At 50.2% G+C, this 25,387-nt stretch overlaps 1 protein-coding gene across 1 annotated transcript in view; it reads right to left on the bottom strand.

Moving 5' to 3' along the window:
- The window catches only part of ZNF710 (zinc finger protein 710), a 67,109-nt gene that overhangs the window by 15,451 nt on the left and 26,271 nt on the right, over positions 1-25,387 (bottom strand). The gene's annotated exons all lie outside the window — the stretch shown is intronic.

Raw genomic sequence — 25,387 nt, 5'->3', positions numbered from 1 at the left:
GTCAGAGCCCCCAGACCGGTTCAGGGAGATGTGGGGCTAGCGGGGTCTTAGACCTTTCGGTAGCCACCTCGACCCTTGACAGGGGATCATCCCAAGGCAGCCTCTCTGCCCCAAACAACTTCTGTCTGGGACCCTCTCCATCCCTGCCCTGCCTCACCCCCTCCCCTGGGGAAACTTGAGAAACTTGATGCTCGGGCCCCTGGGAAACAGGAAACAAAACCCTTGAGTCTGTTTCCCTGCCGCATTTTCACTTCTGCCTTCTCCCCAGGCGGATGGGAGCAGTTTCCTGGGGGAGGAGAGAGCGAGCCAGCAGCTGTGGCTAGAGAGCTTTGGGAGTGGCCGGCCTGCCGGCGGCCAAGGGAGAAGGAAGAAAGAGTTTCTCTTCCTGGTCAGTCACTGGGCCTCAAACCGCCCTTCCACTGCGGGACGGCACCCTTCCACTGCAAGACGGCTCTGCCTGGGCCGCCCAAAGGGGCTTCTACAGTGACTCCTCCAACAGCGGGACGGACTCCACCCTGCTTTCCGGAGGAAAGAAGGCCCTCCCTCCCAGCCTCCTTCCTGGTGCTCTAAACCCTGGCCCTCCACTCCCTCAAAGCCACCTCCTCCAAGAGGCTTCTCCTCATGTGCCCCATGAGGGACGGGGTCTGTGCTGGACCTGATGATCTTATGTCATTCAATCAATCAGTGGTATCTATTGAGAGCTTACTGTGTACTCATCCCCTCTCCCAGCGCCCCACAGCACTTATGTACATATCTGTCATTTTATTTACCTATATTAATGTCTCTCCCCCTCTAGACTGTAAGCTCACTGTGGTCAGGGACTGTATCTGTTATATTGTACTCTTCCAAGCGCTTAGTACAGTGTTCTGCACACAGTAGTCACACAATAAATACAATTGACTGACTACTGAGTACTAGGGAGAGTACACTACATCAGAACTGGTAGACACATTCCCTGCCCACGAGCTTGTAACTAGCCCAGCACTTAGTACAGTGCTTGGCACATAGTAAGTGCTTCCCAAACACTACAGTAATTATTATCCTGGACCATCCCAGATATGTCAACTCTCAACCCCTTTAGGCCCTCATATCTTTATTACCTCTTTCTTCATTATTTACCCCCTATTGGCTATTATTTAATCACTCGAACATTCACGTCTCCTATCTCCTCTATTTGTTGTGGGCAGGGAGCTTGCCTACCAAGTCTATTATACTGTACTCTCTCAAGCACTTAGTACAGTGCTCCACACAGTAAGCGCTCAATAAATACCACTGATTGACTGACTGATAGACTGGGATCTCCTTGAGGGCACAGATGTCTAAGCGTGGAAGGTGCCTACCAACTCTGATGTACTCTCCCAAGCACTTAGGACAGTGCTCTGCACACAGTAAGCGCTCAACAAGTACAATTGATTGGTTGGACGGGAATGATGTCATATGTAAGCCAGCTGCAATCCTGGCACCCTGAGTGTGTCTCCAAGTGTGTCACCCCACAGCATGGCTTAATGGAAAGAGCTGGGGCTTGGGAGTCAGAGGACATGGGTTCTAATCCCAGCTCTGCCATGTGTCAGTTGTATGACTTTGGGCAAATCACTTAACTTCTTTGTGCCTCAGTTACCTCATCTGTAAAATGGGGATTAAGACTATGAGCCCCGTGTGGGACAACCTGATTACCTTGTATGAACCCCAGTGCTTAGAGCAGTGCTTGGCACATAGTAAGTGCTTAACAAATACCCTCATTATTATTATTATTATTTTTCTTGCTCCAAAGTCACTATGAGGCCCTGTCAGTCAATTGATGGTATTTATTGAGTACTTACTGTGTGCAGAGCGCTGTACTAAGCACTTGGGGGAGTCCAACAGAACAACAGAACAGGCCCTGCTCATCCAGGCACTGCTCCTGGTTTGAGCCAGGTGAATGGTCTGCCAAGGCCGCCCACCCTGCCACCCCTGAAGCTGGGGAGCCCCAAGATGCCTGCCTCCTTGGCTTTGCCATCTGGAGACAGCCCCACCCCCCACCCCGCCTCAAAGGCCAGAAAGAGGAAGCAGACTCCTCACTGACACACCAAAGCAGCTGGGCCCAGGAACCTCGAGAAACCATGTCCCTTCCACATCTCACGGCAAACTGCTGGACGCATGCTCTCCCGGGGAATGTCCCCGCTTGGTGGCCCCGTATGGCCCCCCAGGCAGCCGCTGCTGGGCTCTCCACTCCCTGATCTCTCCAGGCCACATGCCCGTGCTCAGCTCTCTGGCCCTCAGGGAGCCTCTTCCCTCTCTCCCTTGTTTTCCCCTGATCCTGAGTGGAAGGGTGACTACTGTAGCCTCCAGCCCCTCTTCAGCTACTGCTCATCCCATCCTACGCCTCCTGGCCCTGCCATCCCATCTCCCTGGCACGGGACAGGCCTCTCGTCCTTTCCGAGCCCGCCCCAGCCCGAGCTTAAGTCCTCCGACACAGGGTCAGCTAGGACAGCTGGGTCTTCTTTCCTGCTCTCCTTTTCCTCCTTTGGTACAGACCTCTGACCCCACCTCCACCCCCGTGTACGCCTGGCACTGATGCTGGTTCCCCCACCCTGCACACTGGCGCTGCTAGTTGGAGTAAGTGACATCACAGCTGAGGGGGCCGGGAGGTAGAGGTCATCCTGGGATTGATGACAAAAAAGCCAAGAGCTCAGGACAGCTCTGGGGCCTTTTTGGGTCAGCAGGGGTCAAAGGTCTGCCTCGGGACCTGAGCAGGATAGGTACAGTTCCCCCTTTCTTTACAAACCCTGGGCAGTGAGCCACTTTGGCATCTCCAGGCCTGCCTTCTCAGCTCCATCTGTTCAGTCACCCGACTGACCTGAGCCCAGCTACAGGCCTCATCTTGCCTGGGAAAGCACACACATGCATGCACGCACGCACACACACGCGCGCGCACACACACACACACACACACCCCAGCAAACCCTTGCATACAGGTTGTGCTCCCGTTGGGATGGCTGTTATCCCAAATGCCCATTGGTGGTGGGCAAGGAAGGAGGGAGCTGTTCTACCTCAGCGGTCCAGGGCAGGCCTCTCCGGTGCCCACAGGGAAGGCACTCGGAGTCTCCAAACCGACCGGCTTTTCCAGTGGAAAGAGTCGGGAGAAGACAGAGAAGAGGAAGTTTCTGAAACCCTAGAAGGCTGGGATCTTATCCCTCCTCAGGTCTGGCCACAGAGACCCCGGTTGGTTTACAACAAACTGGTTTGGGTCAGCTGGAGTGACGCTGACAACTTTTAAGCAAGGATCTCAAGGCACTGAAAAGTTCAGGAGTCTTCCCAGCATCCCCCCTAGACTGTAAGCTCGTGTTCTAGACTGTAAACTCGTGGGCAGGGAATGTGACTATCAACTCTGCTATTTTTTACTCTCTCAAGCGTTTAGTACAGTGCTCTGTACACGGTAAGCACTCAATAAATACAAATGATTGACTACCAACGCTGTTGTATTATCCTCTCCCAAGCTCTTAGTACAGTGCTCTGCACACAAGAAGTGCTCAGTGAATAGCACTGATGGATTGAGAAATTGGACCGATCCCTGGCCCAGACACAGACAAACACCCCCGGGCTCTGAAACCCGGGTGGGTGTTGGGCCACCCCTCCCACTTTGGTTCCATCACCGGTGCCGCTCCTGGAAACTTCCGTTCGGATCAGCACCCGTGGTCACATGCCCAGGTTGGGTCGTTCCCAAACCCTCCCCTGTCCCCCTTCTCCTTCAGAATTGGCGGCCATGGACCACACCTCATCCTGTTGTCCTGTCCCAAGGTCAAGGCAGGGTGGTGGCCGGCCGTGGAGGCCTCCTCCCCAAAGTGACAGGCCCGGGACCCAGGAATCCAACTCCCTGGGGTTCTCTGCTGCTGCTGATGGTATACGCTTACTCTAGGTCAAGCACCGTTCTAAGCACTAGGGTAGAAATAAGTTCATCAGATTGGATTCAGTCCCTGTCCCACATGAGGCTCACCGTCTCTGCCCATGGCAACTACCGAAGCTGGGAGCTTGGAATGGCTGGGGAGAAGATCTGGAGCGGAAGGCAAAGAAATATAAATAGTATAATAATAATAACAACGATAATAGCAACAATATTAATATTTAAGCACTTACTATGTGCCAAGATTTCACTAAACACTGGGGTAGATACAAGATAATTAGGACTCTGTTCCCCATGGGGCTCATAGCCTAAGCAGGAGGGAGAACAGGCAATGAATTTCCATTTTACAGATGGCGGAACTGAGGCACAAAGATGACTTGCCCATGGTCGCCCAACAGGCATGTCGCAGAGCTGGGGTTAGAACCCATTCTCTTTGCTCCCAGGCCCGTGAGCTTTCCACTAGGCCACACTACTTCTTAAGTCTGGCCTGGCCAAGGAAGAAAGACCAGAATTTATGCCCGGTTAAACACCGGGCAGGATACACACAGGCAGTGTGGGCAAACAGAATGGGTCTGGAGCCCCAGGTTCTAATCCCACCTCTGTCACTGGACTACTGGGTGACCAGGGGCCAGTCACTTAACAGGCCTCAGTTTCTTCATCTCTAAAATGGGGATAAATGGGGATAAAATGGGGATACCTCCCTGCCAACAATGCTGTGAGGACAAAAGGAGACGATCTTGAAAATGTTGTGGAAAAATAAGTGCTCTATCAATTCAAGGTACTGCCCATTTTAACCCCCAACCAGGACTCCCACCCCCCTAATTAAGGCCTCATCCTTTCTCTTCTTTTCCAACATTCAGTCGGCAAATCCTTAAGTCTCTCACTCCGCGCTCCCTAGCCTCTCCTCCCCGGCGCCCTCCCCTCCCTCTGCCCCTCAGCATTTTCCATCCTCTCTCCATTCTCCCTCCATTTCTCCTCTCTCGCTCTCCCATTCTCCGTTTCCCTGGCAACCCCTCTCGGCTCTGTGCCTCTCCTCTCCCTCTCTCCCCCTCTCCCTCTCTCTTTCTCTCTCCCTCTCTTATCTTCCTCTTTTCTCTTTCATCTGCCTCCTCATCTCTCTGAGTACTCCAAACCCCCTGTCTGTCCTCAGTGCTCCCTCGCTCTCTCTCCCTTTCATCTCTCCTCAAGTTCCCTTCCCATCCCCAGCCACAGAGGTTTGTCTCTCATTTGGGGCCCAGGGTAGGGAGGGAAGGGAACTGGGTGGGGATCGATTTCCTTGGACCCCACTTCTCCTTTCTGCAGACCAGCATCACAGGGTAGTCCACCCTCCCTCCCAGTCCTGCAGCCCTGCAGCCAAAGTCAAGGGAAGGACCCAGGAGTCCCCACTTCCACTCTAAACAAAGAGCCCTGAGGAGGAAAGCCCCTCTTCCCACCCGGGGAGATGGAAAGGAACAGAAGGGGACAAAGGTGGAGACCTGGGTGAGGGGCACCTCCCACTTAGAGAAAGGCAGGGGACCTCAGAGTCAGCCGCCTCGTGGCGGCTCAGGTCAACCCCTGCCTGTTGGCAGGGCACGCTGTTGCCGACTCTTTCCTGGGGCAGAACTGGGGGTCTTGGTCACTCTGGCCCAGGGCCATTTCTACATCCCTGGGGCCAGGCCCGAGGGGTCGGGCAGGTCTGGCTGGTTCCTCGGGGTGATCCTGTGTCCGGGATTTTGCAGGAGGGGGAGGCCTGCTCTCTCAGGGAGTCTCAGCACCTCGGTCCACAGGTGGGGGCCTGTCCTGGCTCCCCGGTGACAGCTCCCAGGGTGAGGCATCTCACGCTGAGCCCGGCCACCGTGGGGGCTGCCCAGACGTGGAAGAGCCAAGCCTGTCTCTGGCTGCCAGACCCCAGTGCCCTTTTAGGAAGGCCAGCTTCCTGAGGACAAGGCCCGGGGCCTCTCTGACGAGGGTGCTCGTTGGCCTAGGCACCTCCAGAAGGGCTCAGGAACTGTTCGCGGACTCACTTACCTCAGTTCCACGCTCCCTTCATGCGAGGAAATGGCTGCGCACCCCACCCAGCCTGCCCGCCTGCCCTCCAGCTTCATGTGTGTGTTTGGGTCTCTTCCTTTATCTTGGGGGGTGCGGGGGTCTCTGTGACTCTGTTCCTTTCAGTTCAGTTCTCTGTCTCCCTCTCCCCATCCCCCATCCTCTCTCTCTTCCTCTTGTCTCCCCATCCCCCCTCTTTTTTCACTCTCTCTTCCTCTCTCCCTATCTCCTCTCTCTCCCTCTCTTTCTCTCCCCTCCCTCCTTTCCCTCTGTCTTCCTCACTCTCTCTCTCCCTCCCACTTCTTTCTCTGTCCCCCTTACCTCCTCCCTCCCCATCCTCTCCCCGTCCCCCCTGCAGCTCCTGGGACCGGGCGGTAATTGTGCACCGGTCTGTCCGTCCGTCCCCACCCTCCCCTTGGCTTCTGGATTTCAGTTTTGAATCTAGAGCGATCAGAAACCAGGGACGAACAAAGCTGCTGGAACACAATGACTTGCTATAGAAAATGCACAAAGCAGATTATGCCCCCGGCCCCAAAGTTTCTAAGTGAGTGAGAGCAGGCCCCATGGCTGTAGAGCTGTATCGGTGGTCCTCTGGATATAAAGTCCAGGAAGGGAAGGGGAAAGGGGCATTGGGTGTGATTTCACCCTGAGAGCTCTCCTCAGGGAGAAGGTGAAGCAGGGTGGCCTTGAGGCTAGAGCACGGGCCTGGGGGTCAGAAGCACTTGGGTTCTCATCCCGGCTCCTCCACTCGTCTGCTATGTGACCTTGGGCAAGTCACTTTACTTCTCTGTACCTCCATTTACCTCATCTGTAAAACGGGGATTAAGACCGTGAGCCCTATGTGGGACAGGAACTGTGTCCAACCTGCTAAGCTTGTATCTACCCCAGAGCATAGTACAGTGCCTGGCACGTAGTAAGCTTTTAACGAATACTATAAAAAAACAAAACAACCAAAAAAAAACCCTCTTCCCAACTGGCCAGCCCCAGCACAGGAAGAAAGGAAGTTGTAGACCTGGGAAGGGGACTCTGACCAGAAGCAGCTTGGTGCAGTGGATAGAGCACAGGCCTGGGCTTGAGAAGGTCATGGGTTCTATTCCCAGCTCCACCACTTGTCTGCTGTATGACCTTGGGCAAGTCGCTTAACTTCTCTGGGCCTCAGTTATCTCATCTGTAAAATGGGGATTGAGACTGTGAGCCCCACATGGGACAGGGACTGGTGTCCAACTTGATTTGCTTGTATCCACCCAGTGCTTGGCACATAGAAAGCGCTTAATAAATGCCATCATCATCATCATCAAGGTCAGGCCTTGGATGTGCTCAGCTGAACCACCCTCTTGACCATCTCAGAGCCCCCTGGAGAAGAGAAGAAGAAGAAGAGAGAAGAAAGAAAGAAGAAAAACAAAGGAGAGGAAGAAGATGATAATGATGATTCTCTGTGTCTCGGTTTCCTCATCTGTAAAACGGGGAGTCAATAATTGTTCTCCCTCCTCCTTAGACCATGAGCCCCTTGTGAGACAGGAACTGTGCCTGATCTTATTATCTTGTACCTACTCTAAGTGCTCGGCACATAGTAAACCCTTAATAAATACCACTTTCAAAAAGGGAGTTTTGAGACTTTCTTTCTCTTCCTCCCCTTTTCACCCTGGCTGAGGCCCATTCTGAGCAGAAGACAGCGGGATCAGGTCTGCTCTGGGTCTCCAGTTCATGCTGAAGGCTGCCCCGGGGGTCTGGACCCCCCCTGGATCGCTGCCCCACCCGGGGCCCAGCCTCTACATGAAGCAGCATGGTGTAGTGGATGGAGCACCGGCCTGGGAGTTAGAAGGTCATGGGTTCTAATTCTGGCTCCGCCACTTGTCTTCTGTGTGACAGGCAAGTCACTTGACTTCTCTGGGCCTCAGTTTCCTCATTGGTCAAATAGGATTAAGGTTCTAAGTCCTATGTAGCAGAGGGACTGGGAACAATCCAATTAGCTTGTATCTATCCCAGTGCTTAGAACAGTGCCTGGCACATAGTAAGCATTCAACAAATACCACAATTATTTTACAGAGCAGCGCTTCAGGGAACAGCAAGAATGAACCTCCTGCCACACACGAGGTAAGGTAACAAGGTAACCCCAGCAGCAGAGAATATCAGCAGCGGGTCTGGATGGATCCGAGATTGTGCAGCCTTCAGTGGGCCACTGGTGGGAAAGTCAGGGATGGAGAGGGGAAAGTTGGGGTGCTGGATGGTCCATCTTTAACCATGGGGGTCCCCGTGTCCTGGAGGGCAAGACTGGCAGATGGTTCCTCCACGTGTCTTAGAGCCACTGTCGCAGATAAAGCCTTGGGCCAACTGAACCAAACTCTCTCCCTTTCTTTTCCTCATCTGTAATTTATTTTAATGTCTATCATCCCCTCTAGACTGAAGCACCGTTGCCCAGTGGAAAGAGCTTGGGCCTGGGAGTCAGAGGACCTGGGTCCTAATCCCGTCTCCACCACGTGTCTGCTGTGTGACCTTGGTCTTGTCACTTAACTTCTCTGCGCTTCAGTTACCCCATCTGTAAAATGGGGATGAAGACTGTAAACCTGGGCTTTTCCAGGGAAGGGATGACTTCTGGATTTCCCACGATCTGCCTCAGGAAATCCCCTGAGGTGTAGATGGCCCGGGGGATGAAGAAGAGGGGACTGGACCCCGAAACCTGGGGAATTCAAAATCTCCACCCAACATCTGTTACACACCATTCCCAGAGGGACAGGGTGGGCCAAGAAAGCGGTGTTTAATAATCACTGCGGTATTTGTTAAGTGCTTGCTATGTGCCGAGGACTATATTAAGCCCTGGGGAAGATATGAGATAATCAGATGGGACACAGTCCCTTCCCTACATGGGGCTCAAAATCTAAGGGGGACAGAGAGCAGGCATCTTATCTCCATTTTACAGATGAGGAAACTGAGGCCCAGAGAAATTAAGTGAATTCCCCTAGATCACACAGCAGGCTGGTGATGGAGCTAGGATTGGAACCTAGGTCCCCTGACTTCCTGGCCCATGCTCTTTCCATACTTCTATCTTTTGCAAGGCAACTTAAGGCAAATTGAGAGAGAGGGCTGTCCAGATGTTCACTGACCCACAGAATACCACAAGCGAATATAAAGATCGTAAGAAACATCAGGCCCAAAGTAGAAACCTGGGAATTCTTGTTGCTCTTGTCCCAAGAGAGAATGGGAGAGTGGACTAGTGGAAAGAGCCCGAACCTGGAGTCAGAGGACCTGAATTCTAATTCTGACCTACCAGTCTCTTGCTGTGTGACTTTGAGTTAGTCTTAACTTCTCTGTGCCTCAGTTTCCTCAACTATAAAATGGGAATTAAATACGTGTTCTCCCTCTTACTTAGACTGTGAGCCCCAGGAGGGACAGGAAGTGTGTTCAACCTGATTAACTTGTATCTACCCCAGCATTTACAACAGTGCTAGACACAGAGTAAGCACTTAGTAATATATACATATGTATGTACGTATTTGTATGTGTATTTTAATGTATTTTAATTTAATTGTCTTTTATTTTAATCATAAGTATTTTAACTTTTATGATATTTGTTGTGCTAACTATGTTTACCAAATCTTTTACATTAGACACAGAGTAAGCACTTAGTAATGTATACATATGTATGTACGTATTTGTATGTGTATTTTAATGTATTTTAATTTAATTGCCTTTTATTTTAATCATTAGTATTTTAACTTTTATGATATTTGTTAAGTGCTAACTATGTTTACCAAATCTTTTACATTATAGTCTCCTAAATGCTTAGTACAGTACTTTGCACACAATAAGCACTTAATAAATACAACTGATTGGCTGATTAATTGATTGAAGGTGTGCAGCTAAACATATCAGCAAGTTCAAGAAGAAGTTGGATAGCATCATGGATGAGCAATCAATGAGGGGTGGCCTAGTGGAGGGTGCACAAGACGGGCAGTCGGGGGATCTGGGTTCTAATACCAGCTCTACCACTTGTCAGCTCTGTGACCCACTCTGTGACCTTGGGCAAGTCACTTAACTTCTCTGTGCCTCCATTTCCTCATCTGTAAAATGGGGATAAAACACCTATTCTCCCCTTTTCTTAGGCTACTGAACCGCACATCCAAGAAAACTGGATTCGATCTGATTATCTTGTATCTACCCCAGTTCTTAACGTAGTGCTTGGCACAGAGTAAGCTCTTAATATACTCTACCATTATCATCCTCATCTGTAGAGGAAAAGATAGGCATGGAGAGCGGACAGTTGGGGTATTCACCCCCTGATATCTGGACATCTGGCACACTTTTTTTTGGTTTGTTTTTGTGGTACTTCTCAAGTATTTATTATGGGCCAAGCCCTGTACTAAACACTAGGGTAGGCACAAGTTAATCAGGTTGGACACAGTCCATGTCCCTTAAGGGGCTCACCGCTTTAATCCCCACTTTACCAATGAAGAAACTGAGGCACAGAGAAATTCCTTCAAGAATCCTGGTGCCGCCGCTGGAATCAGAGCCCTGATCAGGGAGGACCATGGGGCTGAGCTGGGCGTGGGATGGGGGAGAATGTTTATGGGCTCGTGCTTTTTATTTTTACTATTAAGCACTTACTATCTGCCAAGCACTGTACTTAGTGCTGGGATAGATACAAGACCATCAGGTCAGACACGGTTCCTTTCCCATTTGGGGCTCACTGTCTCAGTACAAGGGAGAACAAGTATTTTACCTACACTTAGAATGATGCTGAGACATGGGTCAGAAGGACCCGGGGTAGAGATGGGAAAAGCAAGAGAGAGGGAAACAGTGTGATTGAGAAGTGGCATGGCTTCTAATTAGGACCTGGGTTCTAATCCCGGTTCCACCATTTGTCTGCTGTGGGACCTTGGGTAAGCCATTTCCCTTCTCTGAGCCTCAGTTTCCTCATCTGTAAAATGGGGAATAAGACTGTTAGCCCTATATGGGACAGGGACTGTGTCCAACCTGATAAGCTTGAATCCCAGTAAGCGATTAACAAATAGCATAAAAAAAAGAGGATGGACAGCTTGGAAAATGAAAACATCACTAGCTTAGGCAGCAGAGGAACGGAGAGTGAGAATTATGTAGACTGCTGTCAATAGCTAAGCAAATGCAAGCCTCCGGAGGGCAGGGAGTTTGTGGAATCCTGTTAGTGGCTGGACTCTCACCAGCTCACTCTGATTAGATTCCTGCTTTTCTGGGAAAAAGCGGTAAATTCCCTGGCTCCCCACCCCGGCCCCTTCATCAGCCCCATCCTTGGCCCCTTTCCTTTCCCTCTGCCCAGCAGGCCTTTTGGCCAGCAGGGAAGTGGCAGGAGTAGTCCTGGGGGGCAGCGATGGTTGGCTCTGCCCCTCTGCCCGCTGCCGGAAGAGAAGAGGCTCCTGGCATCTGAGTTCTCCCCGGTGGGCTGCTGGCAAGCTGCTGCCATCAGAGGGATGTGTCTTCACCTAAAAGTCCTTGCTTTGGCCTGACCCTAACCCTTCCCCTAATCCCAAAGTCAGTACCATAAAACAGGGTTCCTTTCCAGATTGGCCTAGTTGGTTTATTGTTATATTGTACTCTCCCAAGCACTTACTACAGTGCTCTGCACACAGTAAGCGCTCAATAAATACGATTATGAGCCCCACGTGGGACAAGGACTGTGTCCAACTTAATTATCTTGTCTTTATGCCAACGTTTACTGGGCACATAGGAAGCGCTTAACGAGTTCCATCAATATGCTCTCTCTCCCATCCTCAATACTAAATCTGTCAGCCAACAGCCCTCCTGAAAGCCCACCTCCTCTACCCTGCCTTCCCTGATTCCCTGAAGCAGCACAGCTTCGTGAAAAGAGCATGGGCTTGGGAGTCAGAGGACATGGGTTCTAATCCATTCCTACTGGATTATTGGGTCGGCCTTCTCCCTGATCTCCCTTCCACCTGTCTCTCCCCACTCCAGTCTATTCCTCATCCCGCTGCCCGGACCATCTTCCTATAAAAACGCTCTGGGCATGTCACTTCCCTCCTCAGAAACCTCCAGTGATTGCCTATCAACCTCCACACGAAACAGAAACTCCTCACTCTGGACTTCATAGCTCTCCATAACCCTGCCCACTCCTACCTCACCTCCCTTCTCTCTTTCCACTGCCCACCCTGTACACTCCGCTCCTCTGTCGCTCACCTTCTCATTGTCCCCCGTTCACGCCTATTCCACCATCGACCCCTGGCCCATGTCCTACCGCTGTCCTGGAATGCCTTCCCTCCTCACCTCCGCCAAACGAACTCTCTTCCCCTTTTCAAAGTCCTACTGAGAGCTCACCTCCTCCAAGAGGCCTGCCCAGACTGAGCCCCCTTTTCCCTCTGCTCCTCCCCCACCCTCTGCTCTCCCACCCCCTGCTCCTCCCCCTTCCCCCTTCCCCTCAGCAATGTGCTCATTTGTATATATTATTTATTACCCTATTTATTTTGTTAATAAGGTGTACATCCCCTTGATTCTATTTATCTTGTTTTTGTTTTGTTCTGTTTTGCTCTGCTGTCTGTCTCCCCTGATTAGACTGTGAGCCCATCATTGGGCAGGGATCGTCTCAATCTGTTGCCGAATTGTACATTCCGAGTGCTTAGTACAGTGCTCTGCACATAGTAAGTGCTCAATAAATATTACTGAATGAATGAATCCCAGCTCTGCCACTTGTCTGTTGTGTGACCTTGGGCAGGCCACTTAACTTCTCTGATTAGACTGTAAGCCCGTCAATGGGCAGGGACTGTATCTGTTGCCGATTTGTACATTCCAAACGCTTAGTACAGTGCTCTGCACATAGTAAGCGCTCTATAAATACTATTGAATGAATGAATGAGCCTCAGGTACCTCATCTGTAAAATGGGGATTAAGACTGTGAGCCCCACGTGGGACAAACTGCTTACCTTATATCTACCCCAGTGCTTAGAACAGTGCTTAGCACCTAGTAAGCACTTAACAAATATCATCATTATTATCATTATTATTATTGTTAATTTCCAGGATCCCAAGTCCTGTAAACCCCTCACCCAGCTCAAGCCCTTATACACCTACTTATACTCCGCAGTATATATTCATTTACCCAGCTACACACTAAATTATGTATTTTGATTACTCTGTTTATAGTTATTTTCATGTCACTGTCTCTGGTTAATGGATAAGCTCCTTGTGGGCAGGGAACATATCCCTTGCTTGCAGAAGAAGCATGGCCTAGAGGCAAGAGCACAGGCTTGGGAGTCAGGCTTGGGATCTAAGCCCGGCTCAGCCACTTGTCTGCTGTGTGACCTTTGACAAGTCACCTAATTTATCTGTGCCTCAGTTACCTCATCTATAAAAAAGAGATTGAGACTGTGAGCCCCATGGTGGGACAACCTGATTACCCTGTATCTCCCCCAGCGCTTAGAACAGTGCTTGGCACATAGTACGCACTTAACAAATACCATTATTATTATTATTATTATTGTTCTACTTCCAAAGCGCTCAGTACAGTGCAAAGCAACAAGTTGTGCTCGATAAATACTAGTTACTACCTTAGGCACAGCTGTCCTTCTCATGCTTTATTGAACGCCCATGATGGTATGCCTGGGAAAGGCAATAACCAATCAATCATATTGATTGAGTGCGTACTGTGTGCAGAGCACTGTACTAAGCGCTTGAGAGAGCACAAAAGAACAGAGTTGATAGACACATCCCCTGTCCACAACGAGCTTCCAGTCTAAAAGGGGAGACAGACATTAATAGGAATAAATTACGGATATGTACAGAAGTGCCGTGGGGATGAGAGAGGGGTGAATAAAGGGAGCAAATCCAAGTACAAGGGTGATGCAGAAGGGAGTGGGAGATGAGAAAATGAGGGTCTGTTTGGGGAAGGCCTCTTGGAGGAGACTTTGAAGATGGGGAGAGTAACTGCCTAGCAGATATGAAGAGGGAGGGCGTTCCAGGCCAGAGGCCCGAGGATTACAATACAGGATTCTTAGTCCCACCCACAACACACACATGCAAAGATTGCCCTTTGACATGCTGATGTTTTGCATTTTTACTTCATCCTCCTTCAGGCTGCTGCTGCTGGTATCTCCTCCCATCAGGAGGACGGAGGCAGGGAGTGTTTTGAGGAGAAGTTATGGGCAGGGAACATGCCTGCTAATCCTGCTGTTGTGTACTCTCCCAACCACTTAAGACGGTGCTCTGCACAGAGTAAGTGCTCAAAAAAAAACTATTGATGGATTGATTGAGTGGGTGAGTGAATGACGATACGGTGCCCTGAGAGCTATACGCAAATTCTGCCTCACTTCCCCTCGGCATCAAGAAATTGTTCCCCCACCAGAAAGAGCGAATCAATCACTGGTATTTATCAAGCACTTACTGGGGGCAGAGAATTGGTGGATATGATCCTTGCCCTCAAGGAGCTCACAGTCTAGTTCTTCAGGGCTCTAAAAGGCTCTTTTCATTGGACAGTGATCAATTGTGTGTGCAGAGCATTGTACTGAGCACCAGCTCTTTGGAAAGCACCGTATTGAGTGCCTGTGTGCACAGCACTGTAATGACTAGTGCAGAACTCTGAAATGAGAACTCACTCTGTGCAGAACACTATCTTGAGTTGCCTGAGCACTGGCCTGGGGGCCTGGGTGCAGGGCACTGTGCAGATTGCTGCACTGGGTGTCTGTGTGCAAGGCTCTATACTGAACACCTACTTTGGGCATTCAGCACTGTACACTTAAATTTGGTTCACACTCTGTGTTTTGGCCAGAATGTTATTAGGAAACGAGGGAACTTTCAACCGATATTGTGAGCCTGTTTGGAAACAGCACATTGCAGCGTGGGAAGGAACTGTTTGTGCAGATTCGGTGGCATCAGATGTGCTGAATACCACACACAAGTTTTTCTTATCACAAGGCTTTGCAACAACACAACCTTTGTGTTCTAAGAGGAATGGGTGTACTATGAGTGAATTGTATGCAGAGCACTGTACTGAGTGCTTTCAGTATGCAGAACACTAGAGAGAGTGCCTCTGGTGCGCAGAGCACTGGTACTGAGCACCTACAGTGTGCAGAATCCTGAAGTGAGTGTCTATGATGTGCAGAGCACTGTACTGAGCATCTATGGTGTACAAAACACTGAATGAGTGCCTACAATGTGCAGAACACTGTCCTGGGCATCTATTTTGTGTAGCGAATTGGACAAAGTTCTGCCATTAAGTGAGTTTACACTCCACATTTTAGCTGGAGTGTTCTTCAAAAATAAGGCAATATCCACCAGCAATGGAAGCCTGTTTGGCAACAGCAGGTTGTGTTTGTTGTTTGCTCGTTTTGATTTATGGTATTTGTTAAGTGTTTACTAAGTGCCAAGCACTGTACTAAGCACTGGGGTAGATACAAGCTAATCAGGCTGGACACAGTCCATTTCCCACCATGGTGTTTACGGTCTTAATCCCCATTTTACAGATAACTGAGGCTCGAGAAGTGAAATGACTTGCCCAAGGTCACACAGCAGACAAGTGGCAGAGTCAGGATTATAATCTAAGTGGGTGTAGAAAGAAACAGCTAATACACATGTGTGCATTGGCATGGAGCTGGGCAGAGTAAGTATTTCAACTTGAGTCTTCTTTAACACGACTCCAGCATTAGAGGAGAACTGAGTGTACTGAACACCTATGGTGTGCAGAGCACTGGGTGCCTTCCACTGTACTAGGCACCTTCCATGGGAAGAGGAGTGATGAGCACCTGCAGTGGGCAGAGCACTGAACTGGAGCACTGAACTGGATGCCTAGCATTTGTGGAGTACTGTCCTCAGCACTTAGACAATAAAAAGAAGAAAAAGATGCATTCTCTGCCCTGGAGGGCTTTATCATCTTAATAGGGAAAACTGAATACCGTAGACTGTCTAGACTTGTAAGCCTCTCCTCTAGACTGTAAACTCATTATGGGCAGGGAATATGTCTGCTAATTCTCTTGTACTGTACTCTCCCAAGTGCTTAGAATAGTGCTCTGAACACAGTAAGCACTCAATAAGTATCATTGATTGACTGCTTGATTGATTGATTGCAGATATACATGGAGGTGTCAGCATCTCATGGGCACAGATCGGGCCACTTCTTTTTTTGTTTTTAATTGTTTTTATGGTATTTGTTAAGCACTTACTATGTGCCAGGTAAATACAAGCTAATCAGATTGGGCACAGTCCCCGTCCCACATGGGGCTCCAAAGAAGGAGGATTTAATCTCCATTTTACAGATGGGGTAGCAGAGGCTCAGAGAAGTTGTGACTTGCCCAAGGCCACGCAGCCAACGAGTGGCAGAGCTGGGATTAGAACCCTGGGCCTCTGATTCCCAGGCTCGTGATCTTCTCACTAGGCCACACTGCTTCACTGCTTCATTGTTTTGTATTTCCCAAGCGCTTAGTATAGTCTTCAGGGGGAAAGAGGGTGAGGGGGGTGCACACACACACAAACACACACACACACAGTGCACTAGCGGTCGAGGCCTAATACATGAGTCCTCCGGAGTTGAGAGTGAGGGAACGGGCAGACAAGCGACTAAACGTGGGCAGGGAATGTGTCTGTTTATTGTTATATTGCATTCTCCCAAGCGCTTAGTACAGTGCTCTGCACACAGTAAGCGCTCAATAGATAAGAGTGAAAGAATGAATAAATGAAAACCATCGATGACTCATGAGTGGACAGACAGACCCATGATCGCCAAGGCGCTGAGGGGGCTCATATGGTGGTTTATCCAGGAAGGAGGGGGGCCCATTGGTTGACATTTCCCCTTTCCGACTCACCCCAACCTCTTCCTGGAACCTTTTCCTCCCCCTTTTAATGTTGTTAAAGTGCTCACTATGTGCTAGGCACTGTACCAACTGCTGAGGTAAATACAAGCTAATCAGGTCAGACACAGTCCACGTCCACATGGGGCTCGCAGTCTTCATCGCCATTTTACAGATGAGGTTACAGGCACAGAGAAATGAAGCGACTTGCGCAAGGTCACACAGCAGACAAGAAGTGGGGAGTGGGGATTAGAAGCCAGGTCCTTCTGGTTTCCAGGCCCAGGCTCTATCCACTAGGCCATGCTGCTTCTCCAACACTTCCCTCCTCCTGACACTGTGAGAAAGCCTCTTACCTTAAAGGGGAAACAGCTGTCTCCCCACCCCCAGGATGATCTCTGAGGTGTGGGAGCATCACTGCATCCCTTCCTTGCCCTTTCCTGGACTCCCCACCCACGCGAGAGGGGGAATCATGCCAGGGTTGAGCTGAGCCACCATCCGATCTCAGCCCCCTCCTGGCACCATCTCCTAGCTAGCAAGAATCACTGTGGTATTTGTTGAGGGCTGGCTGTGGGCTGAGTGCCAGAATTGCTACTAGTCCAGTCCCCGGCTCACATGGGGCACTGGGGGCTGGGAACGTGCCCAGCAACTCTGTCATATGGTACTCTCCCAAGCGTTTAGTTCAGTGCTCTGCATATGGGGAGAGTTCAATAAATACCATTCATTGACTGCTCAATGGGGCTTGTGGACTAAGATGGAGGAAGAACAACTACCTCATCCTCATTTTACTGATGATGAAACTGAGGCCCAGAGAAGTTCAGCCACTTGCCTAAGGTCACCCAGCAGGCAAAGTGGTGGAGCCGGGATTAGAACCCAGACCTCCTGACTCCCAAACTGGGCTCTTTCCGCTAGGCAGCTTTTCTGCTTCGGTCCATAGTGACCATCCTGTCCTCTGAAGTCCACTTCCCGATCTTGCGCTTTGCTGCCAATGGCCCTGGCTAAGTAACCCTTGCCCAGCCCTGACAAACCCAGCGCTCTTCTCCTGGCAGGTCCAAGGGCAGAAACATTCTTCTCTCTCCGAGGGCCAGACAGTCCCTGACCCAAGCCAAGGCCAATCCCCTCGGGGAAGGCAGGCTCAGGCCTGGGGCCTGGCAGTCCCTGACCTCACAGAGCAGTCCTTCCCAGCCTGTGACATCCAAGACCAGCCAAGCCCACTGGGTCGGTGACCATCATAGAAGCAGGGCTCCCATGACAAGTGGCAGAGCTGCAGCCTGGGGCGGGGGTGGGAAGGGGGTAGTGCCCGGCGGGACCCAGAGAGGTGCAAGACTGGTCTTTGGAAGACTGGAAACCGGAAAGCCGGCCTGCCCTTCATTCCTTCTGAATTCCTGGGGAAGTGAAGCAGTCGTGAAACTGGACAGGGGTCCCTGCCATGAAGCAGCGTGCCTAGTGTCAAGAGCATGGGCTTGGGAGTCAGAGGACATGGGTTCTAATCCCAGCTCTGCCACTTGTCTGCTGTATGACCTTAGGCAGGTCACTTAACTGCTCTGTGCCTGTTACCTCATCTGTAAAATGGGGATTAAGAGTGTGAGCCGCATATGGGACAACCTGGTCACCGTGTATCTACCTCAGTGCTTAGAACAGTGCTTGGCATATAGTAAGGCTTAACAAATACCATTATTATTATTATTATTCAGATCCGGGGGCCCCGCTCAGAGTCTGCCCTAGTTGGGGGTTCAGGGGCCCCGAAGCAGGGGAGGGGGCCCGAGGGGGTGGCCAGGGAGGAACCAGAGTCCCCTCCTCCGATCTCGTTGGCCAAGTCAGGCGTATACGTTTGATATCGAGAAGGAAGTTCCAGTTGTCAATAATCCCATTGAAGGGATGATCGATTAGAGAGAGGAAGGAAGGACAGACCAGATGTCGGGTCTCTTCCTAGTCCAGGTCCCTCGCTGACTGGGGACACCAGGCACCCAGGGGTCCCACCGGATTAGTTGCAAGATGCTCCCTGCCCCCTTCCCCATCCCACCCCGCTATTCCCATCTGAAAAAGTCCATCTGTAGCCTAATTTTTACATGTAAGCAAAATGAGCGGCAGAAATGAAGATTTTTCCCATTCTATGGCCTGAAATGACTCCTTTAGGCAATATACCCTTCTCCCCGAAAATAGGACTCTTCAAAATGAGGTAAAGGAAAAAGGAACTGAATAGGGGAAGGAGAGAGGGAGAGGGAAGTGGGGAGGGAGGGAGGGGCTAAGAGAGGTCGGGGGGAGAGAGATGGGGAGAGAAGGGAGAGAAAGGAGGGGGCAGAGAGAGGGAAGACAGAGACAGAGAGAGGCAGAGATGGAAAAGAGAGATAGGGAGAAATGGAAAGAGGATGGAAGATGGAGAGAGAGGGAGGAAAAGAGAGAGCAAAAGGGGGAGGGAGGATAAGAGAGATGGGGAGGGAGCCCCAAGGGAGTGAGGAGAAGACCAGAAAGAGAGGGCTGTGAAAGTAAAGAAAAGGGAAGAAAAATAAAGAAGTAGGTGGTGTGGGGAGAGGGGGAGGGAGAGAGAGACAGAGAAGCTTTGAAAAGAAAGAATGTTTCCAGCTTGAATCCAGTGCACATGGAAAAAAAAAGAACGTTTGAAAGGGAACAGCCACACGAAATGACCCCTCATTCACTGGCGGTGCCAATCACTGCGACAATGCAAATCCTTTCTTCTTTTTTTTTCATTCTCTCCCTTTTTCCAGCCTGGGGATGGGGGAGCTGGGAAGTGGGGGAGGGATGGAGGAGGAGGTGGGAGAAAGGAGAGTTAATTTCCAACACTGCGGAAAATAAATTCCATTCCCCTGGTTGAAAGGCTGAGGCGTCTCTTCAAAGTCTTACCCGAGGGTCTCGCCCTCGTGGGGAGATAGGGTGGCCATGGGGAGATAGGGTGGCCGGGACCTCTGTGGGGGACCTGATTTGGTGGTCTGATATTCCTATATTCCCTACATTCTGTGCCTGTATTCCCTGCAGTAGCTCAAGAAGAGGTCTTTTGCCCCCTATCAAAATCTCCCCCCTCCACCTGAGCTTCTGACACCGTCCCTTAATACCTTATTAAAACGCATTCCCCTCCCTTCTTCCTTCCTTGACTGCCATATTCAACTGTTCTCTTTCCAACTGCTTCTTCCCCACTGCTTTCAACACGCTTACATATCCCCAATCTTAAAAAAACCCTTCCTTGACCTCCGCAGCTCCCTCTAGTTATCGCCCCATCTCCCTCCTACCATTCCTCCTCAAACATCTTGGGGGAGTTGTTTACACTTGCCGTCTCCATTTCTTCTCCTCCAATTCTCTCCTAGATCCCCTCCAATCTAGTTTCTGCCCTCTTCTTGCCAAGGAAACAGCCCTCCCGAAGATAACCAATGATCTTCATCTTGCTAAATGTGATGGCCTCTACTCCCCGCTAATCCTTCTAGACCACTCAGCTATCTGTAGTCCACAGGACCACTGTGGACCATCCCCCTCTCCTGGAAACATTATCCAACCATGGCTTCATTGACACTGTCATCTCTTGATTTTCTTCCTATCTCTCTGGCTGCTCATTCTCGGTCTCTTTTGCAGGCTCCTCATCTGCTTCCCACCCACTGACAGTGGGGTTCCCTCAATGCTCAGTTCTGGGTCCCCTGTCTATTCTCCAGTTACACCCACTCCCTGGGAGAACTCATACCCTCCCATGGCTTCAACTACCATCTCTATGCAGATGATTTCCAAATCTACATCTCCAGCCCTGATCTCTCCTTCTCTGCAGTCTGGTGTTTCCTCCTGCCTTCAGGACATCTCTACTTGGACATCCTGCCGACACCTCAAATTTAACCATCCAAAACAGAACTCCTTATCTTCCCACCCAAACCCTGTCCTCCTGGTGACTTTCCCATCACCGTATATGGCACCACAATCCTCCCTGTCTCACAAGCACATAACCTTGGTGTTATCCTTGACTCATCTCTCTCATTCAACCCACATATTCAATCTGTCACCAAATCTTGTCGGTTCACCCTTCACCACATCGCTAAAATCCACCCTTTCCTCTCCATCCAAACTCCATCCAAACATTAATCCGGGTACTCATCCTTTCCCCACTTGATTGACCTCCCTGTCTCTGGTCTTTCCCCACTCCAGTCCATACTTTATTCGGCGGCCGGATCGCTTTTCTACATAAACGCTCAGTCCATGTTTCCCGACTCCTCAAGAACCTCCAGTGGTTGCCCATCCACTTCCACATCAAACAGGAACTCCTTACCATCGGCTTTATAGCACTCAATCACTTCGTCCCCTCCTATCTCACCTCACTGCTCTCCTACAACCCAGGCCGCACACTTCACTCCTCTAATGACAACCTACTCACTGTATCTCAATCTCAACTATCTTGCCTCCTAACTCTCACCCATATTCTGCCTCTGGTTTAGAAAGCCCTCCCTCTTTATATCAGACAGATGATCACTCTCCCTACCTTCAAAACCTTGTTAAAAGCACATCATCTCCAAGGGGTCTCCCCTGACTAAGCCCTCATTTCCTCTTCTCCCACTCCTTTCTGTGTTATCCTTGAACTTGGAGTTGCACCCTTTATTTACCCATACTCGGTCCACAGCACTTATGTACATATCCATATTGTATTGCATCGGATTGTACTCTCCCAAGCACTTAATACAGTGCTCTGCATAAAGTAAGTGCCCAATAAATACCATCGATCAATTGATCAATAGACTCTGTTGTACTGCACTCTCCCAAGTGCTTAGTATAGTGTTCTGCACACATTAAGTGCTCAATAAATACCACTGTTTGATTGACTGAGCATGGGACAAGACATGGCAGTAAATTCAGTGCTCCACGCCCCACTTGGTGCCCCTACTTCCTTCACACCACCCCTGGCTCTGCCACTAGATTGCACACTCCTTCAAGTTCCCTGGCTTATCCTGAAAGCACCCGGAACCTAGGACAGGTCAGAATTCTGCACACAGACGATCACTCTCCCCACCTTCAAAGTCTTATTGAAAGCACATCTCCTCCAAGAGGCCGTCCCCGACTAAGTCCTCATTTCTTCTACTTCCTCTCCCTTCTGTATAGCCCAGTACTTAGCACATACCCATAATTTATTTTAGTATCTGTCTCTCCCACTGGACTGTAAGCTCCATGTGAACAGGGAACATGTGTACCAACTCTAATAATCATAATAATAATTGTGGTATTTGTTAAGCTCTTACTATGTACCAGGCACTGTTCTAAGTGCTGGGGTGGATATGAGCAAATCAGGTTGGACACAGACCTTGTCCCACATGGGGCCCACAGTCTTAATCCCCATAAATGTCAGCTGTGTGACCTTGGGCAAGTCACTTAACTTCTCTGTGCCTCAGTTACCTCATCTGTCAAATGGGGATTAAAAATCTGTGAGCCCCACATGGGACAATCTGATCACCTTGAATACCCCAGAGCTTAGAACAGTGCTTTGCACATAGTAAGCGCTTAACAAATACCACAATTTATAAATCTGATTGAATGAATGAATGAATGAATTTTACAGATGAGGTAACTGATGCCCAGAGAAGTGAAGTGACTTGCCCAAGGTCACAAAGCAGGCAATGGCAGAGCTGGGATTAGAACCCGGTCCTTTTGACTCCCAGGCCCGTATTCTATCCACTAGGCCATGCTCTCCCAAGTGCTTTGTACCATGCTCTGCACACAGAAAGTGCTCAATAAATACCCATGATTGATTAACTGATTGATTGGACTATGCTGGAAGCAGGAGGAGATGCTCCCAGGACATCACAATCAGTGAAGCCGGGATGGGGACTACTGAGATAAATTTGGGAATCACTTTTGAAGAGGTAGGGCTTGAAGCTGCAGGAGCAGATGAGCTCCCCGAGGAAGAAGAGGTGGAGACGCAGAATACAACCTTGGGGGACCTTCAAAGTTGTGGGGGTGGGAGTCAGAGAATGAGACGGAAAAGGAGGGGCCAAAGAGATAAGAGAAGGACTAAGAGAGGATGGCGTCCAAAGATCCAAGCTTAGAGTTTCCAGAACACGGAAGGCACCTAGTACAGGTCTCTGTACATGATAAACATCCAGTACATTGCTCTGCCCTACTCTGTATGTACTGGGCGCCAAGTCCAATGCTGAGCACATAGTAGGCAGCCAACAAGTACTATTTTAGTGTGCAAAAGTCACAGGTAATTCAACAGGAATAAGAAGCTTCATATCCTTGGAGACTCTGTGTCCAGCTCTGCCCCACATCAGTCTCTTGGAGTGGCTATTTCTTTAGCAACAATTACAAAATGATTACATAATATTAGGAATGATCTAGTAATTCTGGTAAACATTTGTTTAGCTCTCATTAGGGAAGCAGTGAGGCCTAGTTGAAACAGCAGGGGCCTGAAAGCCAGAAGGCCTGGATTCCAATCACAGTTCTGCCAGTTGCCTGCTGTGTGACCTTGGGCAAGTCACTTCAGTTCTCTGGGTCTCAGTTTCCTCAACTGTCAAATGGGCATTCAATACCTGAGCTCCACCCTACTTAGACTGTAAGCTCGCTGTGGGCAGAGAGCATGTCTACCAACTCTGTTATTTTGTACTCTCCCAAGCACATAGTACAGTTCTCTGCACATATTATGCATTCAATAAATACCATTAATGGCTGTTTGAGTGCTCTGTTCCCTGTAGACTACAAGCTCCTTATGGGCAGAGAATGTGCCTGTTTGTTGTTATAATGAGCTCTCTGAAGACCTTAGTATAGTGCTCTGTACGCAGCAAGAGCTCAATAAATACGACTGACTGACTGCTCCCGCGTCTGCTATTTACCTGCTGTGTGACCTTGTGCAAGTCACTTAACTTCTCTGCGCCTCAGTTCCCTCATCTGCAAAATGGAGATTAAGTCCTGTTCTCCCTCCTACTTAGACTGTGTGCCCCATTTGGGACTTGATTAACTTTGATCTACCCTAGCGCTTAGTACAGAGCTTGGCAAATAGTAAGCACTTAACAAATACCACAATTACTATCATCTTCGACATCATCATCATCATCATTATCATCATTATCGTTGTTATTATTATTATTATTATTATCCATCCCTAACTCCAACCATCCCCAACTAAGAGGATATGTGCAACACAGATCCTTCAGTTGCCCTGGGGCTGTGGGAGGCGAGAGAGTGTTCTGGGTTAGGTGGCCTAGACCTGGAATTTTTTGCTTGACAAATATCTTCCTTGATCTGGGCGTAGAGCGCATTTCTGGGGAGAGTCAGGCTTCGGAGAAATGGGCCCTGAAGGGCCTGAGGGAGCGGGTGGTTACGGATGGCCTGAGAGCAGAGGGAAAAGTGGCAGCAGAGGCCTGGGGACACGAGTGCTGGGTAGAGTGAAGCCACCCTCTGGAGGGGTGGGGAGAGGGCTGGCGAAGCAGGAAGGGGCATGCGGGCAAAGGCAGCGAGGAAGGGGAATGGAGAGGGCCTTCCCAGCCCTGAGAAGCAGAAAGTATGTGAGGGGGGAATGGTGATGGGGTGCGGGCAGAGGAGCAGGAAGGGAAAGTGATGGGAGTTAGGATATAGCCCGGGCCTGGGAATCAGAAGGATGTGGGTTCTAATCCCGGCTCTGCCACTTGTCCACTGTGTGACCTTGGGCAAGTCACTTCACTTCTCTGGGCCTCAGTTACCTCAAATGCAAAATGGGGATTAAGGCGTGAGCCCCATGTGGGACAATGACTGTGTCTAACCTCATTAGCTTGCATCTACCCCAGTGTTAAGAACAGTGCCTGGCACATAGTAAGCACTTAACAAATACCATAAGAGACAGACCTGAGATGGGGCGGTTTCCTGGGTTAGCCACAGCTGCAAAAGGCAACGGAGAGGGGTGGGAGAGGCTCAGGAAGAGAACAGTCCTGTAAGGTGCACAGAAGGCCACAGGGAGAGAGGGGAGATGTCACTGAGGGTAACTGAGCTCCTTAAGGACCCCTGAAAAGGCCCCACCTTGTACTGCCCCACCAGGTTCAGGAAGGAAAACGGAGAGCCTGCCCTGGGCCACATCCAGCAGCGAACCGCTGGGCAGGCATGGGAAGAGGGGAGCAGATTAAAACAGCAGCCATCTCCTGGGTGCCACCCAGCCACCAGCTGGCGGGAAAACCAACCCATCTAGAAGACACACTGAGCTCTCGGAGAAACCCCTTGGAAACATGGGAAGAAGCCCCGCCTCAGTCAGGCAGGGGAAGGGGGGCACATCCAGAAACCACCAGGCCCTCTCTCTGGCCGCCAGGAGTCAGCTCCCTGGTCGGCCTCGGAGGACCCAGTCATACAGCCACCAGGTTGGCGCCATCTCCCTGCCCATCACCAACACGACCCTCCCCTGGCCATTGGCTCCTTCCTCTGGAGCCAAACTCTTCTGAGGAGACTTCCCAGGCAGAAAATGCCCCTTTTTCCCCAGCAGGCCGTTCCTCGCCTCCTTTCCGTTTCACTGGGCTTTGAGGATAAAACCCATCATTTCTCCAGAGCTTTAGTGCCCTAGACCCTCTACATTTTAGGAGGAACTGAGGCGGGAGGCCACTTCCCAGTGGCATCAATGAATGGTAAGCTAGGGCCTTGTGGATGGAGAAGGGACTAGGTGGCCAAAGAAAGCTCTTCCAAAGTTAACCACAACCTAGTCCCTTGCCATCAGGGGTTTCCATTCCAAACTGGAATGCCCTGTGGCAGCACCACCAGTAATAACCGGATCAGACGATAGACACAAACG

The sequence above is a fragment of the Ornithorhynchus anatinus genome, chromosome X1 (assembly GCF_004115215.2).
Source record: "Ornithorhynchus anatinus isolate Pmale09 chromosome X1, mOrnAna1.pri.v4, whole genome shotgun sequence".
NCBI lineage: Eukaryota > Metazoa > Chordata > Mammalia > Monotremata > Ornithorhynchidae > Ornithorhynchus > Ornithorhynchus anatinus.
The sequence above is the reverse complement of the archived record's forward strand: the minus strand, read 5'-3'. Positions and strand labels throughout refer to the sequence as shown.